The sequence below is a fragment of the Schistocerca serialis genome, unplaced genomic scaffold, assembly GCF_023864345.2.
Source record: "Schistocerca serialis cubense isolate TAMUIC-IGC-003099 unplaced genomic scaffold, iqSchSeri2.2 HiC_scaffold_1420, whole genome shotgun sequence".
NCBI classification, from domain to species: Eukaryota; Metazoa; Arthropoda; class Insecta; order Orthoptera; family Acrididae; genus Schistocerca; species Schistocerca serialis.
In genome coordinates, this window is record NW_026047648.1 from 5,142,765 (window position 1) to 5,163,741 (window position 20,977).

At 37.6% G+C, this 20,977-nt stretch overlaps 1 long non-coding RNA gene across 1 annotated transcript in view; it reads left to right on the forward strand.

The window, feature by feature from the left end:
- Positions 1 to 358: 358 nt before the first annotated feature.
- LOC126443010 (uncharacterized) overlaps positions 359 to 20,977 on the forward strand; it is a 30,353-nt gene continuing 9,734 nt past the window's right edge. Inside the window, exons 1-2 of the long non-coding RNA XR_007581806.1 lie at positions 359 to 531; positions 640 to 764. This is a non-coding gene — a long non-coding RNA (uncharacterized LOC126443010). The remainder of the gene's footprint in view (positions 532 to 639; positions 765 to 20,977) is intronic.

A 20,977-nucleotide genomic window follows, 5' to 3' on the forward strand; every position in this document is an offset into this window, starting at 1 on the left:
ACAGTGAAATATGTCAAAATAGTGAAATACAGTGAAAGAAGCAAATGGAAAAGTGAACTTACCACACGGAAATATCGAGGAATAACCGAAGCTCACCTAGACAGACAATAACGAAAGTTCCATACCCGCAAACAAACAAATCCATTCCTATAAACGAAAATAAGACACTAAAAATTTTTCTACAATAACAAACTAATACTCCAAATTACCTCAATATCATTACGAATAATTATTTTAATGTACAATGATAGCGCTTATCCGGGACACAGAACTGTTTTATTATCTATGCCTCGAAGTGAAGACATTACTATCTCTGACTAATGCATGACGATTGACGTTATTGGTCAAAGCCGACAGCGGACAGATAATATTCCCTGCTTCATTAGACCAGAAGTGCTACGCTTGTGACTGGCTTGACGATAATTTACGTCTTGTAAGTGTGTGGTCGGATGTGCTCGATAAAATTCAAAACAAAATTGTGATACTTAAATGTCTACTGGCAATTTATAGTTACGGCAGTTACATGAATTGGTAAGAATCGTGAATGATTTGTCATAACACACTAATTTGTGTTAAAATGTTCAGTTTACTTGGTGTATGTGGTAATGAAGATTCTAGTGCCTCTTCTTATGTCAACAGTTCCTGTGAACACGACCCTATTCCAGGAAGTGAACATTGGTGAACGTTAATTATTAGCCCATTTGTCGCTTCCTCGTGTTGCCGGGAAGGAAGACCCACTGGTTGATTTCGCTCCTGTTTATAAGGTGAGAACGCGTCCCTTTTCATTCGTTATTTTTTTCAACGTGTTCCCTAGCTCCCATCGAAAATGAGTTCCATCAGGGATGCAGAATGGACGAGATATATGGAACAAAAGCATGAGAAACCTAGAAACTGTCTGTATACAGTATTAACAGTAAGCTGACATAATATTTGAATGCTGTTCACACATATGACATCAAAACTTAGTCGAGTAAATTAGAAAGTGACTAGTGCCTATATACCAGTACTGTGAGCAAATCAGCAAATTCCTTAAGCTTATCAAGTAGTTCACTGCATATTTCATATTGCTAGTTTAATATTTGCGTGACAACACAGGAAGATAATCGTTGGCTTACAAATTTAGTTATCAAGTCACAATTTTGCAGTAGGGCAATTCCATAGTTACGGGTGTTACATGTACACACCTTAAAATTAGGAAAAATAATGTAAGGAATAATATTTATTGAATTTAATACTGAAAACTTTTAAGGCTTAAATTATATTTCATGTGACAAATGTTGATACTGGAATTGTTTTATTATTCTCCTGGTTATTAATCAAAAAAGTAGTGTTACGGGTGTTACCAAAAGTAGACCTGGCCCCTGTTATGAGTTAGGGAACTCTCTAATTTCTGCAAACTTGATGAAGCTTTTATTCTTGTAAAACAACTGTTAAGAGGTATTGCCCCAAATTTTATTTTGAAATATAAATTTTTATTTTTTTGGACATCATAACTCAGTATATATATATTTTTTTCTGTTACGGGTGTTACATTAAATGTTACGGGTGTTACATAGATGCATCAGATTTGATTCTTGAGGAATAAATCTACCTCTTACAATTGCATCAAAGTAAAAGAAGTACTGTAGTTTATTTGGAATAAAAGTATGTACTTAAGAAAACATATTTGAAGGATAAAGCTATTTATCACACAAAAAATTTTGTTACAATTTTATAGTACAACTAGGCCAAGATATCATTGCTTACATTAACCTAATTTTGTAGGCCTAATAAATTTATGACAAAAATGTTTTCTTATTATTGATAGGTTTAAAAACTTCATTTAATAATCTTTTTCAGCAACATCCAACTCAAAATTGAACTCAAAGTACGAACGGTTACCTTGTTTGATTTCTGGTGTTACCTTAGATAGTACTTGACTGAATTTCACAAAACAAACATCAGTTTCATCTAGTTTAAAAAGTGTTTTACTTTTTCCTACTGACTTCAGAAAGATTATTTTCACATCCTCCTCTTCATCAACCTCACTCTGGCAGATTCCCAAGTAACAGTACTGACTTTTGGATAGGGTTGGCTTCTTTTTATCACTTGCAATGTCAACCAAGACAAATAACCCAAATTTTAAATCAGACTTTTCAATTTTATTAGTTAGGCTTAACTCACAAGCACTTCCAATATTGTCTTGTGATTCAGATAGTGAAGCAGTCTCCTGATCAGAATCATCAGAACTGCACACTTCATAGAAGTTTATGCATCTTTTTGCATGTAATGTTTTAACTTTGGCGTCGTCAGAAATAATGACACCCTTGTCATTAATGACTCTGCTGTTTTTGAAACCAGCAAATCAGTTGTGTTATAAGGCCAAAAGTGATGTCAGCCCTGGATTTGAAGAATCGCTTGTAAATTTTTCCACCTTTCATCCAAAATAGGAATGTTATGCTCCTATCTTATCAACCCATAGTACCTTAAATTTAGAAAAATTCTTCAGAGTGTAGTCATAAAACTCAATTGTGTTGTTAATAATAATTTTCCTAGATCTAACAGCATGTCCACATGCTCCTCTTCAGCACACCTCCAATGCCATCCATGGCGCCTTTACCATGTGAACTGGCAAAAAAATTCCACTAGACTGTCAATCCAAAGTCTCTCTCAAAATAACATAGATTGGACAAAGTATATTTATTTTTGAACTGCCCAGCACAGTACATTGTTAAACATAGGCTCTTATGAATGACTAGAATTTGCCTCAATAAGCAGTTTACTGGGCCTATGTAAAATTTAAAACTGAGGTTATAAATATTGTTCTTGGAAAAGTTAGAATGGAAAACATAAACTATATGTAAAGAATTTTGGGCTTAATTAACTTTTTAGGAGAACATCAGTTGAGTCAGGTTAATGCTCTAATTAACTTTTATAATGTAGGGTAGTGCTTAAAAAATGTATGCAGAGGAATAAAAATTTTAGTTTTCATGCTTAAAACTGTTTTCATATGTAATAAACATAGTTAAAAACTTTTTCATTCATAATAATACCCTTTGGTTATAATTTAAATGTAGGGCCTAGGCCTACTAAAGATGAAGGTGGCATTAAACCTTCCAATTCAAATTACGGGTGTTATGCATGTGTTAAGTAACACCCGAAACGAAAATTAGTAACACCCGTAACAGCTCTAAGAGTGTTAAATAAGATTTCAAAATGCCATGTAATGGTATGATATTGTAAAACATGTGCATAACCTCACTTTTACAGAAAGGTATTGTACAGAACAAATTTACTAGATTACAAATTAAACTTTTGTATCATTTTTGTTACGGGTGTTACAAGCTGCATATATGTTATAAAACTAACAAAATAAAGAAATGCAATTAGCTTACTTCAACAAAACGAATTATTATGAGCTATAACAATGTTGACTTCAATATTCTTTGCAACAATAGAACAATCAGCCATAGATAACACAACTAATACTCATCTGGAAATAGCATAAAGCATACCTCTGTGGTGCCATAGAGTAGTGCACTTTAAACACTTAGTGAAGGTAGAAATTTATTTTTTTCATATTCATGATTATTTTGCAATGAACAAATGTACTTTTAACTCGGCATTTTTAAGGTTATATTTGTAATATTGTCATTTTAATTTTTTTGTCACAAAGTCTCTTTAACATGGAATGACCCAGTACATTATTACCAACACTCCGATGAAATATGTGATAGCAGTAGTTGGACTTGCGTATTCTATCAGGACGGGCAGTATCATCTTGGTACATAACTTCAAAGAGTTTGTATTTGTCATACATCCGTTTGACTTAAAATTAGTTGAGAAATTAACAAGAATGTTTCTTAGTTATGCAAAGTTCATACACATTTTCCTGTTTCCAGTCACTTTCTGTTGCTAGAGAAAAGTGACAAGTGTCGTGAAAACCTCAGGTTTCTGGTCATTTGGAAATATCTAAATGCCATGGCTTTTTGTCGTTGCTAGAAGACATTCTTTGAAACGGTGTATTGTCTCAGCATTGACACTCGCCAGTAAGGTGGAGCTCTTTGTCACTAGTATACACAGGTGCATGGCAGAGGGTACCTTCTACCTTACCAGGTATCAGGCCTTCTTCCTATTCCAGTTGTGAATGTGGGAAGAATGCCTGTTTAAACACCTCTGTATGCACTGTAATTGATGGGCTTCTCTTTGCTGTCCCTAAAAAAGCTGATGCAGTTTGTGCTCTAGTACATTTCTCATATTCTGATAACTGGTTGTTAACTAAGCTTGCGTGTGCCTAATTCTTTATTTCCTCTACAAATCCACCTGCCTCGAGTGTATTGTGAAATGGTCCACTGTGGAAAAGGTAGCTAAAAATAAACATAACCCAACATTATGGTGAACATTCTTTGTTTTATTTATTGGTGGATTATTGTTGCAAGGGTGTTGTACATGTACAGCAGTGCAATTTAAGAACAACACCGTATAGGTTAGAGAGGCAGTTACATTCTTACTGGTCTAGTTTCACAAGGATGGGGCAGGTGACTGGCCTTAGCCTAATAGTAGGAAAAATCCTTAAATTGACTTGGAGGTAATTTAGGGAAATGACACAAACCTAAATCTGGATGGTCAGATGGAGATGGGAACCTCCACCCACGCAAATGCAGGGGTCAGTCCACTTAAAACAGCAAGACTTCATTTGGTTCACCCCTAGTGTGCAGGGGTTTGTTTGCTAAGAAGTAAAAGGCTGGTGCTTCACTGTTCAGTCATACCTCACTACCAGTCCATCTTCACATTATGCACAAGTCTTCATAATGTAGTGATACTACACATTATCAACTGACATCTCAACTGCTGCGACATTATTTGGTTTCCATTTTGTGAACTGCAGCTTTCCATTTGCTACTTTGAAGAACAAGGGGAGGGGGGGGGGGGGGAGGTGGCTCACCATCCATCTGTAATGAGGGATATGTTGGGCTTAGAGATGGTGAAGTGTTAAGGTAGAAGAAACAGCCCTTCACATTTATCTGAGTTTCGATTAGTAGTAGACAGTAGGACCATTCTCTGTGGTGTGGATGTGAAAGTCTAATGCCTTATGATGTGGCAAAATTGTAGGTTAGCAGGTCCTCAACACAGCTTTGTTCTAGTGGAAGAGTAAACTATGAAGTGATTGTTGGTGTTCTGAGACCAGTTTTCAATATTTTTTGCAAAGGAAAATGTTATGTCAACTGAAGAATGGTGCAAAACTTATTAGCTTTGTCCATTGATGTCATATTTAACTCATAGATGACATTTTATTTTTGAGTCATAGAGCAGAGCATACATATCTGCAAATGTCACAGCTCAATGGCTGTTGGAAAGTGAACTTCTTATAAATCTAAAGACTATGTATGCAGTGTTTAAAAACAAGCAGGCTGTAGACGTGGATTTAGAGGTTGATGGAACAAGGCTGGAAGAATTAGAATCTATTACATTCTTAGGTATTCTTGTGGATAATGAACTGAAATGGGGGAAAAAAAACATATTAATAATGTCTGTAAGAAACAGCTCTGTCATATTCTTAATGATGCAGCCATCACAGTATTAAGACAACCTTCTGTGTACAGTGTATCATGGACTTTTCAAACCATACTTACTGTATGGAGTGACTGGGGGGAGGGGGGGGGGGGGGACTCAAACAAGAGACAAAACGAGTGTTCACATTGCAAAAAAAAAGCAATTAGGACCATTTTAAGTAGAAAGACCTAACTGCTTCAAGAAGTTAGGTATCTTAACTTCATCATTGTATATATACAAAACAATAATGCACATGACAAAAGGTAGTGAGGACTGGATTACAAATGCTAGTGTGCACACCCACAATACAAGAAGGAAGAATGAAGTACGGAGCATACCCCACCGACTGGCAATGCTAGAACAGGACCCCAGTACTCTGGTAGCAGTCTACTAAGAAGTCTGTCTAAAAAGTGCAACGTAGTGTACTTGACAACTTTCCGAAGAAACTTACTCTCACATTGAAAAAGTTTGTTATTCATTATCAATTATGTAATAAAAGCTAAAGGGGTAGAAAAATAAGTGATAATGAATGTTACTACTTTGACACGTCCTGTATTACATGTACATTTACTGTACACAATGTAATCTTACAGGATCAGATAAAATTCAGTTAAATTCAATAGTAAATTGCATAGCTTGGGAAACGAAGTGTCAAGTTCTAAATTTGAATGAATGAATGTACCCTTAAAAGAAAGGAAGAAAGAATGTGTGTGTGTGTGTGTGTGTGTGTGTGTGTGTGTGTGTGTGTGTGTGTGTTTCATTTGTTGTTTTAAGGAATTTGTGTACCATTTACTTTACTGCAGTGCCGTAATAAATAAGACACTTACGTCAGGTTTGTCATTCTTTTTGCTGGGGGTAACACTAATATCGTATTTTTCAGTTGATCTGTATAGGATACCAGTGTTAAGTGTCATTTTCTGCCCATCAGTTAATATTCATGTGACCGGAAATGAGATACTGTGTTTGTGGTTTCCTCCACAATAGGTAATGTCATCTGACCTACAGGATACCAATGGAAGAGTTAGTTTTCTTCGCAATACTTAATTCGTAGATGAACTGAAGTACACGACACCAGTGTTAGGTATGTTCTTCTTTTGGCTGTTGGTAATACCAGTGTTTGGCTGCTTGCTTACTTTTTCCTTCGTGGCTAACACTGGTATTTTCTTCCTCAGTTGAACAACAAGATATCAGTGATTAGATTAGATTGGTACTTGTTCCATAGATCATGAATACGACACTTCGTAATGATGTGGAACGTATCAGATTAATAAAAGGTGTCAATACAAGATATTACATTACACAAAATATTACATGACACTTAATCTTTTTATTTATTTATTTTTTGTGGCTGTTGGGGAAATTACCCACTTACTATATCCAAAATTCATCTACTGAGTAGGAGTTGCCATTAAGAAATTCTTATTTCCTTTTACATGCTATATGGCTATCTGTCAGACTTAAGATGCAAAGACTTTTGTGGCAGCATAATTTACCCCCTTCTGAGCCAAAGTTAGACTTAACCTTGAGTAGTGAAGATCATCCTTTCTCCTAGTGTTGTAGCCATGTACACTGCTATTACTTTTGAATTCGTTCGGATTGTTAATAACAAATTTCATAAGTGAATATATATATATATATATATATATATATATATATATATATATATATATATATATTGTGAGGCCACAGTGAAGATCTGTAGCTCTTTAAATAAGTGTCTGCAGGATGATCTCGGATGAGCTCTAGCAATTATTCTCATTACACGCTTTTGTGCAATGAACACTCTTTTACTCAGTGATGAGTTACCCCAGAATATGACGCCATACGAAAGCAGAGAATGAAAATAGGTGTGGTAAGCTAATTTACTGAGATGTATATCGCCAAAATTTTCAATGACCCTGATAGCATAAGTAGTTGAATTCAAACGTTTCAGCAGATCTCCCATGTGTTTTTTCCAGTTCAACCCCTCATCAATGCATACACCTAGAAATTTAGAATATTCTGCCTTAGCTACCAATTTCTGATCGAAGTCTGGAGTTATTAATGGTGTCATTCCATTTACTGTGTGGAACTGTATGTATTGTGTTTTGTCAAAGTTTAATGAGAGCCCATTTGCAGAGAACCACTTAATGATTTTCTGAGAAACATCATTTACAATTTCACCAGTTAATTCTTGTCTGTTGGGTGTGATAACTAGAGTTTATCATTGGCAAAAAGTTCCAGCTTTGCATCTTCGTGAATATAGAATGGAAAGTCATTAATGTATATTAAGAACAGAAGACTCTTTAAAAATATCATTCCCATCTGTTAATTTTAAGGTAAGGTATAGAAGACTGGTAATAATTGTCATGGTCCAGTCTTTCATACCACCTAACAGTGATTGGCTCCAGGGTCTTATTTATGGTTTGAGTTCAAAACATATGTGACCAAAATTAATTACATTAAGAATTCCTATTGGAATTTTATGCTTGTGAATTTGGGTTCCAATGTCTGGTGTGGTCAGTAACTGGAGCACCTTCTTCCAGGAATGAGAACCAGTAGAAATTACAGGCGCAAATAAAGGGCAAAAGCTATAGAACCTGTCCAGGCAGGCAACTTAATGGCTGCCACAGCCAAACAACTTAGTGTGCCAAGGGTTGGTTTACAGAAATGTCAGATTCCACCCATCTGCTTTGACCAATGACGTCACCAATATGGCGGAAATGACCATTCACGGCAACTCCCATATCGCGACCATGACGTCATTACATAAAAATGACAACAAACACAAAAATAGATCAAAAAACCATCAAATACATATTCCTCCAAAAGTATAATGAAACTAACAGGACAAGTGAGGGAACTTGGGGGTATTTGGGTGGGGGCAAACTAAAAATAAACACACGCTGCTAAACTGAACGACAAAAACAGTAAAATAAAACAACCACAACCTTCCCAAAATCAACTAAAAACACTGGAATCAAACACTTCCCTTGACCTATATAGGTCAACAGCAACTACTGACACAACATAAGTCTCAACTTTCACCACCACCACACTTAATCCTACAAAAAAAAAAAACTTAGAAAATTAAAATTGACCAATTCTCTTGACCTGTTATCCCTAAGACATCTCCACATATAGCTGTCCCTTAGCCGAGACACCAGAACTTTAGTAAGCCTGATTTCTTCACGAGAAACTGAACACTTCACAACTTCAGCCAACAGGCCGAATAGCTGAAGAAGTTTTATTAGAGACAATTCACTGTCCCCCATCATCGACGACAACCTAAACTGTTCACCTTGTCAGTCATATCAACACCTAGCAAAGACATAAACAAAGCGATTTACAAAAATTCACACACGACTAACAAAACTACAATAACATCGACATAACAAAACCAAAATTGTTCACTCACTGAAAAATATTCCGCTGAAAGCACAGTCACAACCGATACCACACATATGCAATGCTACCATGCAAATGAACCCCATATGTCGCATAACACGCTAACTGTAAACACACCACCAGAGAGAACCATTGACCACAACAATGCGCTGCCTATAAACACACACACTGAACCAAAAGCATGACCTAATACACAACACATAAACACACCACCAGAGAGCATCACCAATCATATCAAAACGAAACACATGCAAGCGCGCCACTCTCACAAACTAAACTCTGCGCCATCGTCTTTGTCACGGGTCAAAGCTGACAGGTGGAATCGGACGCTTCGGTTAACCCCCAAGGGTGACAGTGCATTACAAAGTGGCAAAAGTACCAAATCACGAAGCATCAGTCCTTATGTTGAACTGACTGGGGATCAAGAGAAATTGGTGTCAAGTGGCTTCTATAAACAGCAATAGTGCGCTACCTGGTAAGAAAATAAATGTTCTTTGGGCAGGTTCAGCAAATAAGGAAAGGGAACACACAAAATCTGTCATCACTGTTTGAGATGGTTTATTTAAATCAGGACCAGTTTTGTACGTATGCTGATCTTCAAATGACTGTACATTCAGTTTCATGTTGTGACGTTCGATTAGAGTTAATTGTTCACTGTTAGATGGAATATCCGTATCACAATTGAGCATTTCTCACCAAAGTATTCACTTGCACCGCCATATTCAGATTTCCACACATTAATGCCACTAAAAATGTTGTTACCTGCAGACGAGACATAAACTCACACATTCAAAATGTGTACTACATTTGAAAACAGAATTTATAACCTATAAGGTATGATTACTTAAAGATAGGCGTAAGACTGAAAATGGCTGCGATCTAAATAACCCACCTTTGATTGTGGCTGGTAGCAGATTTTATTCAACATGAGCTGTGCCCAGCATGCGTTGCGATGGCTCTTTTTCTTTTGGAGTATGTACACACATGTGAAGCACACACATTTGCATGTGCAAAATAATGAAAGACGAGGATTCTTTGTGCAGTAATTAAATTTGAAGTTTGTTGGTATACTTTTGAACACAGAGCATTTTTGTCTTTGTCTTTCGCAATAACAATTTTTTTGGCAGACACTTTTGAGCGTGCGACATATAATTGACTCCAGAATGAGATCTTCACTCTGCAGCGGAGTATGCGCTGATATGAAACTTCCTGGCAGATTAAAACTGTGTGCCCGACCGAGACTCGAACTCGGGACCTTTGCCTTTGCCCGCGAAAGGCAAAGGTCCCGAGTTAATCTCGGTCGGGCACACAGTTTTAATCTGCCAGGAAGTTTCATATAATTGACTGTTCGAAAAGCCTACATGTACCTAAAACGACTGACTTGGGATTCAATGGTCATTACGAATGCAAGATGAATAGGGAGCTCCAGTCTTTTGAAATCAAATGGCACGCTTCCTTTTTGACTTGCCATTCAGAATTGTTGCTTTGATGACATTTGGGATTGGTATTTTGACAATGAGCCTGGTTCCACTAGACAACTGTCATTTCTTCTCTCTCCAAAACCCTCGGTGAAGGTTCGCTAGGGGTATTGTTACTGCCACAATTTTTCCAGGCAGCAAGCAGTAAAATTACCAATCTCGATAGATGGTCCTTCAGGTGCTAGAGATAAATCAGAGGTAGGCAACAAGAACCTCGTAATTCTGTTTCATTAAATTTTACAGCTGATGTGAAGAGGTTCTTAAAAAAATAATAAGTGAAATCAAACAATGGAAATTCCAGGTAGGAATATAAACAGTCTCGGAAGAGAGATTGCTACTTACCATAATAACACACTAAGTTGCAGACAGGCACATTTAAGGGGAGGTATAATGGAAAAAAAAAATTGTTCCCACATTTTCAGATTTTTCTCTCTTTATAAAATTTGCAATTTTCTGAATAAAATGATTTGTGTATCACTTATAAACTCACGTGGGAAGTATTTTATTTTCTAAATATAATGTACACTAGTTAAAATTTGTATGTGTATTACTTAAAGATGTAACAAAATCGGTAATTTTTTTTGTATGGAAGGCTATGGATTGCTGTTATAAAGGTCATGTCCAGAAGAGGATGGGCCTATCTGTGCTTCAACTACATTACGAGGTTTGTCTGGAAAATACGTATAAAAGTTAAAGAATGTCTTTGTTAAAAGTTGCAGTCACCACCAGGTGGGACTACTGCTGTAGTCAATCCCATCAACGCTCAGTCAGTCGGAGCACTCTGCGTGTGCGGCAGCTTGTTGTGACAGTCACCCTTTTTCACCTGCCGTCGGCCTGGAGCTCTCTCTGAGGAACAGCACGTCAACATCAAGTTTCTTGCAAAGCTAGGCAAGAATGGCTGTGAGATTTTTGAGTGTCTGAAACAAGTTTACGGAGACAAGTCTCCAAAGGAACCGACCGTGAACAACTGGTTAAAAAGGTTCCGGGATGGCCGAGAAGTAGTGAACGGTGGCCCTCGCCCGGGACGCCCGTAGACATAGAGTTCCGATGCAAATGTTGAACGAATTCGGGCTCGTGTTCTTAAAGACCGTAGATTGACGGTCAGAATGATTGCTGACGAGCTGTCAATCCCCAAAACAATCGTTCACGAAATCCTGGCACAAAAACTTGAAATGAAGAAATTGTGTGCGAAAATCATACCGAAGCTCTTGATGCCAGAACAGAAAGCGAAGAGGGTCGAGTGCTGTGAGGATTGGTTGGAAGCAGAGGAACGAGGGGACTTCCTCGACTGAGTCATCACTGGAGACGAGTCCTGATTTTACGAATTCGATGTGGAGCTCAAATCTCAAAGCGAGGAATGGAAACTAGCTGGAGAACCGAGAGCAAAAAAGTTGCGAAAATCGAGGTCCAATGTGAGGACTATGTTGATTGTTTTCTTTGATTCTAGGGACATTGTTTACAAGGAATGTGTCCCTCCCGGCCAGAGAGTGAAGGGACATTTTTACGTCAAAGTTATGACACGTCTCAGAGCTCGTGTGGCTGGAGTTCGACCGGAGTTGGCAAAAGGGGGCAGATGGATCCTTCATCACGACAATGCGCCCGCTCACACGTTGCTCATTGTGCGCGAGTTTTTGGCCCGAAGCTCAATCACCGTGACAGACCACGCACCTTATTCACCCGATTTAGCCTCGTGTGACTTCTTCACGTTCCCGAAATGCAATATGGTGCTTCGGGGGTGGCACTCGGGAAATGTGGAAGCCACCGAGCCGGAAGCGACACGGCAACCGAACGACAACACAACTGAAGACTTTCAGCAATGTTATCAACAGTGGAAAAGCCGTTGGCAGAAGTGTATCGCTCTCAGGGTGGGCACTTCGAAGGAGACCATATTGTAATACCTGAATAATTGTAAAATAGTTATTATTCAACTTTTATACGTATTTTCCGGACAAACCTCGTACATGGCGAGTACCACCACAGCCTGCAAGACGGGAAGCCACAGAGAACGCCAGTTAACGTGAGACGAAACAGAATGTCGAGGTTTGGAGTCTTTCTCAAACTATTGAGTAAAACAGATTGATTCTCTCTCGTCTAATCACCTCATTCGGCAGGTTCGTAATGAAGTAACGTCTGTCATTTTGTTAAAAACCAGAATTATTGTGATGTTTTCATATTAAGTAAACTATTGCAAAAAATTGAATAGTTTGGATGGGAAAACGAGGATTGCTATGAATTTGCGTTTTGTTTGTGTTGCATACTTTCTGCAAACGAAACGCAGCTAATGTATTGAACTAGTCTTTAAACTTGGGAGGAGATCTCGGCAAAATGGATTGTATGAAATGGACTTGGTTCAGATCGTGCCACAACATCTCACCTGTATCTTACAAACGGTTTGGGATATAGAAACAAAATTTTGGCAAAGGATGGCATGCAAAGAGAAGAGTATTTTTCCATATAGTTAAAATGCAAAACTTCCTTATCTTCATGATGTTTAAATAACTACAGATTTTTCAATAAAATAATATAAATTTTTAAGGGATGTTGGTAGGTGGGGACAAGTGAATTGTTGTGGGGTTTTGCAACAACGTAAATAAAGAAATTAAATGTTTCATGATGGACTGTTGTAAGCTCTGCTGTGTTTTGGTAAAAGGAGCAAAAAGAAGTTAGGTACTGTCAAAACCAGCTGTCATATTTTCCCTGCCATGACAGTACAAAAAACAAGATGTGTTGACACCATCTTAGAAGACGAGTCATTGAGGATTGTGCCTTATCTGGTACATTACATCAGTGGCAGACAAGGGGAGGGGGCTGGAAGTGGAGGGGGCTGGGTTGTCTGTTTGTGGATGGAGGAGAGGGGGTGTCCTGATATTTTTTCTGAAAGCAGGTTGATTTTATTCAGAATTCTAGTACACCCTATTATTCCCCACTTGCTCAGCTGCAAAACACTATTATTCAACACGATCTCCATTCAGTGTGACAACCTCGTGTCACCTTACTGGAAGGGCCTATAAGCCCGCACGGTACAACTCTACTTGTCGACATCGGAGCCATTGCCTCGCTACATCCGTGTACCGCTTCCCGTGAAGTGCGTCCCCAATCGGACCAAACAGACGGAAGTCGGAAGGTGAGAGATACGGACTGTAGGGCGGGTGAGGAAGAACAGTCGAATGAAGTTTCGAGAGTTTCTCTCAGGTGCGTGGGCTTGTGTGAGGCCTCGTGTTGTCACGGAGATGGAAACAGTCCGTTACAGATGCCGTTTTGAAGGCTATGTGTAGTGCTGCCAGCTATTGGAACTTCATGAAAATATAGGGGCTGAAATTCCGTGATGTCCTTCCCCAAATTCTGAATTCTTTTCAACCGATATTGACTGAGAAAAAGTGTTGCATTACTTATTGAACACCCCTTGTATGAGTGGAACAGGAAAGGAAATGATTAGTAGTGGTACGAGGTAAGCTCTGTCATACGTCATACCGTGTCTTGTGGCGTATGTATGTAAATGTAGATAATGAGCTGGATGCAGCTATTCTGCAGGAAACATTTTGATGACTGTACCATCTACACAGCTTTACTGTAATTACAGTTAAGCCAGTATAGGAGACACGATTGTGGAAGTTGTGGAACCCATCTTAGCTTTTTATTTATGTTGGGAAAGACTGCAGAGGATATGTGAAAATATATTCAACAACACCTGGGAAAAGATGGTCTGGATATTGCAGTGAATGGATGAAGGTTAACATGATGCCATGTCTGTCTGATGTACATGGAGAAGTGAAACAAACAATTCAGAAAAGTCAATCCACAAGCTGTGTTCAGTCTGTGTCAATTGTTTCTTAAATCTCTGTGGAGTTTGTGCATTCGCGTCTATTCCTGTTTTGGAACTGTAGAGAATTTCATTCTTTTTGTCATCTACTTATAGATTCGAATTACTTGTAAGGGGAAAAAAAAATAGGGGACAGTTTGAAATAATTGCCTGGTATTTGCTGGAGTGCTCAATACTATTGTGTCATAACAGGAAATGTGAAAATAATTGTAAGCCCTTTGGAAGGTATGAAAGATCCATCTATGGCAAACCTTAATAGATGTCCGAGTTTGCTCTTTCCAGCTGCATGTGATATTTATCTTTATGACCTACATCAACTTTAGACGCACAGCACTGGGGGAAGTAAATTTAGTCAGACAATATGTGCAGTACCCAAAAATGACTTTGGATTAAAGACTTGTCAAATTTAAAACCCCGATTGAGTTTTTAGTGATGGAAAGAACTGTTACAGACAATGCTGTTAACTTTCAAAAAATTACTTGAGAATGTGCTTACAATGTTAATGTAATGAAAGTTAGATGATGTTATTTCTACTGAAGAAGACACCTGTAGTGACACTGAAACCCAGCCATTGCTTATTACAATAAACTTTATGTAACCAATTTGCTGTAAACATCATTTGTTGCAAGTTTATACACACTTGGTGCCGTCAGCCGTGTTTAAAATTGTAACAGTTCTGTCACTTTTTGCTTCAAAAAATGCAATGATATGGGCATTAACATTGACAAACAAGGAAGGGGGAAGGTAAATAAAAAAATACCATGCGAACTAGCATGATGCTACACGCAGGTCGACGATATAAAGTCAGTTGGTAGTAAAAATGTCTGTTACTGATAAATCGGATATATGCACAGTATGTGACAACCATTTTCTAAGCATTGCTGGTGATTTAAATAAAAATATATTTTTTGCAGGGAGTCATATAATACTCTTGGCAAATGCCTTTCTGAGGTTGTTGTCTGAAATACTCAGTGATACAGACAAGGGGGAGATTTAGTTAATAATTAAATCACTGAAGACTAAGGACTCTCCTGGTTATCATGGAGTGCCTAGCAGACTATTAAAGTACTATGCTGCACATGTTAGCCCTGTACTTAGCCTTATTTGTAATTTTTCCTTTAGGAATCGTCAGTTTCCTGAACGATTAACGTACTTGGTAGTAAAGCCGCTTTATGAAAAGGGAGAAAGGAATAATGTAGAAAATTTTGAACCTATTTCTATGCCATCAGTGTTTGCTAAAGTTATTGAAAAGGCTGTGTATGTAAGGATAATAGATCATTTTTTATCACACAGTTTGCCATCAAATGTATGGTTCGGCTTTAGAAGTCCTTTAACAACTGAAAATGCTATATTCTCTTTTCCCTGAGGTTTTGGATGGGTTAAACAAAAGGTTTCAGACGCTAGGCATATTTTTTGATTTAACAAAGGCATTTGACTGTGTTGATCACAAAATATTGCTCCAGAAGTTGGACCATTACGGAATAAGGGAGTAGCTCACAATTGGTTCACCTCTTACTTTAGCAACAGGCAGCAAAACGTCATTATTCACAATGTTGATAATGGCTGTGATGTGGGATCTGAGTGGGGTAGGGTCAAATGCGGTTTGCCCCAGGGATCAGTGTTGGGGCCACTCCTGTTACTTATTTATGTAAATCATGTGCCCTTTAGTATTAAGGGTAACTAAAATATTTGTTTGCTGAGGACACTAGCTTGGTAGTAAGGGATGTTGTGTGCAACACTGTCTCAGTTTCAAATAGTGCAGTTCATGACATAAGTTCATGGCTTGTAGAAAATAAACTAATGCTAAATCACAGTAAGACTCAGTTTGTACAGTTTCTAACACAAAATTCAACAAATTCTGATGTTTTAATTTCACAGTATGGACATAAGATTAGTGAAACTGAACAGTTCAAATTTCTCTGAGTGTTCAGATAGATAGTAAACTTTTGTGGAAAGCCCACATTCAGGATCTTGTTCAAAGACTAAGGGGCTCCGGAACGCCCTATACTTGCAATGTTAAAATAACGCTTATAAATTACATCTTTCCTCACAAAGTATTGGAGTAGGAAGTTGAACTTCTTACAGATTATTTATTGGAATATGGGCTACAACTTAGCACAGGGATTTTACAAAATTTTAGTTCAGTTATTAAAGATGATTTTTTCAATTGTAATGAAAATTCACAACATTTTTTGCAATTTTTTATTTATATATTCAAAAATATACAGTTTTTTGGAAAAAGGCTGTGTCAAATTATGCAGAAGGTACTGTGTAACATTTACTGAAAGTTTGAAACAAATATGTTTGGAAGATCCTTAGAAAACATGTAATTAGCATGAGAAAATAAGTTTTGGGAATCGAGCGACAAAGATTGGATTAACTTTTTAGTGCATTCCAGGTCCATAGGATGGATTATCTTCATCCTCTGCAAACTCCTCCTCCAGCTTCCTCTTGTTCCTCCTCCTGTTTACTCTTGCTTGTATTTCTAGACTCTTTACAGCCCTGTCTGCAGCCCGAAGGTGTTCCTTGTCTAAAGCAAGCATCGCTCGTTGTTGTGTTCGTAGATTTTGCTACCATTTTCTTCAGTTGCAGTTACTGCAACACTGTTCCAAAAGGTGGTCATGTATGAACACTTATCACATTTCAGTTGTATTTCACTAGCAAGTCCTACGTGCTTTATTATGGAGAGTTCCAGACCAACTTCACTACAATGAATACATCTTACACAGTTTGCAAAAATTCCTTTGAGAACCGACATATCAAATAATTCATTCACATCCGATTCGCCCATAAAACATTCATATTTTTCACTCATTGAACCAAGCTTCTTCTGTGAAGTATTTTCTTTCCGACTTTGACTGCTATGGGCAGGTGTACTTGAGAGGTTAGGTTCACTCACTTGGTTATCGTCTTCATTGTTTACAGTAATAACACATACCTTTGGCTTTCCAACATTTCTCCTTTCCTTAAAAGCCTTCAGAGGATTTCTAATAACTTTACTTTTACTCATTATTATACTTCAACAAAACAGAGACTCAAGAAACAGAATTAATTACGAATATTTTCGAGATAACGACAGAGTAAATAAACATGAAACAATCGACAATCACACCAGCGATATATATTGAACCATCACAGGTTAGCCACAACACATACTTTCTCACATCACTAAAATGTACCTGATGAACACGGACGTTAATAATAACACCATTTGACAGCAGTTTAACAGCGCCACAGTGGGTCACGTCCATGTAGAACACATTTCAAAAAAAATTTAAAAATAGTTGTACTCTTCGGAATTGAATAAATTATATATCTATTAAAAGGTAATAGTCTGCAGATTCAGAAAACGCAAAAAAGTAAAAATTGAACTTTTCATGATTTTGAGCCTTTCCGGAGCCCCTTAATGTTTCCATTTTTACTATTGAAATGGTATCCAAAGTAAGTGAGCATTCAACACGAAAATTAGTCTACTTTGCTTATTTTCATTCGCTTATGTCGTATGGTATTATATTTTGGAGTAACTCTTCCCATTCTTCTTGTTAACAATATTACCTTATTCCCAAGAATAAGCAGCTTTCACTCTGTTAGTACTCGGCAAAAATAAAACCTGCATTTGCATTGGACTTCCTTAACTCTTGTGCGGAAATGTGTGCAGTATACTGCTGCACCCATTTTCAATAAGCTACCACAAGAATTCAAAAATCTTAGCAGTAATCCACGTGCGTTAAAGTCGAAACGTGAAGTTTCCTCATGCGTCACTCCTTCTATTCTGTTTAGGTTTTCCTTGAAAGCTTAAGCTGATTCTTGTTGTATTGTTGATTGCATTTACGTAAACTTACGGATTGACTTTTTTCGGTTTCAGAAACATTTTATTTTTATGTATTATTACTTTAGTTGTAATTTCATGTACTGATATGTTCCATGACCTTGGAGATTTGCTCCTCAATTTGGTCCTATGGAACTTGACTTGTAAATAAAAATAAATAAATGCTGGATTATCAATTCAGGAAGTTAGTCAATCATCGATTAAATGCATTGACAGAATTATAAAGAAAATGTTGCAATGCTATTTAACCATGAAAAAATGGCCAAACTGTTCCAAATGGTTGAAACTAAATTCATGCTTCAAGCTGCTGATGTTCTGGCTGTAGCACTGGAGTATTTGGTAGAAATGTAAGAGATTGATAAGGAGCATGTGCTGAAAGAAATAGAGATTTTAGGCATCTCTGTACAAATCGATAAGTGTGTGGAAGTTGCTCTTATATTGATGGCCTAGGAAACCTTCAAATTTATAATTAGATGGGACTTCCACGAATCATTACTCTGTGTGTCACTTACAGTGCAATACTTCTGGATCATTTATCTCTGTCGCATCATCCGAGAGCAGTTTCTCTGAAACTAATGATGAATCTAGAATGACTAGCCAGTCGAGCCATTTTATCAATTGAAAGGAGATGAATTTAAATGACATAATTGAGAATGTTGTTAAAATGAAGGCACAAACATACGTACAATAGCAATATTTATAACAACTAGTGTCTTGTACTGTGGTTACCAAACTGTTACTGTAATTTTACAGGCTTTGTTTTCAGGCATCAAAATAAAAGGTAATTTTCTTATTTTGTTGCTCTCTACCTGATAATTGCTGTGCTAAATGCTGATATACACTGCAAGTTTCGACCGATATCTTTGAGTATGTATATTACTGTTCAGGCCAGTTCAGTTCAATTACGGTTACATAAATATGTGGATGCTGGATACCACATTTGTATAGAAATGACATCTGTTGGACTCAAATGGTTTTCAGCTTGCAGGGATAGCTTGTATATTAGAGAAAGAAGAGAGAAGTGTGAAACAGTGCAGTGGGTCCAAAAAATGTTATTACGTGGTACAGAGGGGGATTTCTCACTCTACAAAGAGCCCGAGGAAGAGGAATCTGCATTTTATAAATATTTTAGAAAGTTGAAACACAATTTTTTGTTAAAACAGAATGTTGTGACCTGCCATCACACCCTGTGAGAAACAATTTGTTCAAGGTTAAGTTTAGTTACTGGTTCGGTGCAAATTTTTGTGCAATAGTGATATTGTCCTCAATACCTTTCCCTTCAAGATTTAGAAATTTTCTTTACATTGTGTCTTTGGCTTTTAATAGTTAAACTTCATTGCAGTGAACTAGTGAAACCACGTAAATGTTGACCACTGATGCTTCCAAAACTGTTTCACACACAGTCCAGAGCGCTATTTTACAGTAAATAAGCCTGCCACAAATATGTATGTAAACAAGACTCTGATACATTAGTTGTTGTTATTGTGGTCTTCAGTCCTGAGACTGGTTTGATGCAGCTCTCCATGCTACCCTGTCCTGTGCAACCTTCATCTCACTTTACGTACTGCAACCTACATCCTACTGAATCTGTTTAGTGTATTCATCTCTTGGTCTCCCTCTACGATTTTTACCCTCCACGCTGCCCTCTGGTACTAAATTGGTGATCCCATGATGCCTCAGAACATGTAAACCAACCGATCCCTTCTTCTAGTCAAGTTGTGCCACAAACTCCTCTTCTCGCCAATTCTATTCAATACTTCATCATTAGTTATGTGATCTATCCATCTAATCCTCAGCATACTTCTGTGGCACCACATTTCGAAAGCTTCTATTCTCTTCTTGTCCAAACTATTTATCGTCCATGTTTCACTTCCATACATGGCTACACTCCATACAAATACTTTCAGAAACAACTTCCTGACATTTAAATCTATACTCAATGTTAACAAATTTCTCTTCTTCAGAAACGCTTTCCTTGCCATTGCCAGTCTACATTTTATATCCTCTTTACTTCGACTATCATCAGTTATTTTGCTCCCCAAATAGCAAAACTCCTTTACTACTTCAAGTGTCTCATTTCCTAATCTAATTATCTCGGCATAACCCGACTCAATTCGACTACTTTCCATTATCGTCATTTTGCTTTTGTTGATGTTTATCTTATATGCTGCTTTCAAGACACTGTCCATTCCGTTCAACTGCTCTTCCAAGTCCTTTGCTGTCTCTGACAGAATTACAATGTCATCGGCGAACCTGAAAGTTTTTATTTCTTCTCCATGGATTTTAATACCTACTACGAATTTTTGTTTCCTTTACTGCTTGCTCAATATACAGGTTGAATAACATTGGGGAGAGGCTACAACCCTGCCTCACTCCTTTCCCAACCACTGCTTCCCTTTCGTGCACCTCGACTCTTAACTGCCATCTGGTTTCTGTACAAATTGTAAATAGCCTTTCGCTCCCTGTATGTTACCCCTGCCACCTTCAGAATTTGAAAGAGAGTATTCCAGACAACATTGTCAAAAGCTTTCTCTAAGTCTACAAATGCTAGAAACGTGGGTTTGCCTTTCCTTAATCTTTCTTCTAAGATAAGTCGTAGGGTCAGTATTGCCTCACGTGTTCCAATATTTCTACGGAATCCAAACTGATCTTCCCCGAGGTTGGCTTCTACCAGTTTTTCCATTCGTCTGTAAAGAATTCGCTTCAGTATTTTGCAGCTGTGACTTATTAAACTGATAGTTCGGTAATTTGCACATCTGTCGACACCTGCTTTCTTTGGGATTGGAATTATTATATTCTTCTAGAAGTCTGAGGTATACTACACACAAAATACTTTGCCATTGTTGCAGCCAAAATGCTGCCTCACTGTGAATGTTGTTCTCCAACATGGAATTAATTGGCTGACATTCATACGCAGCTGGAAATCGTCCC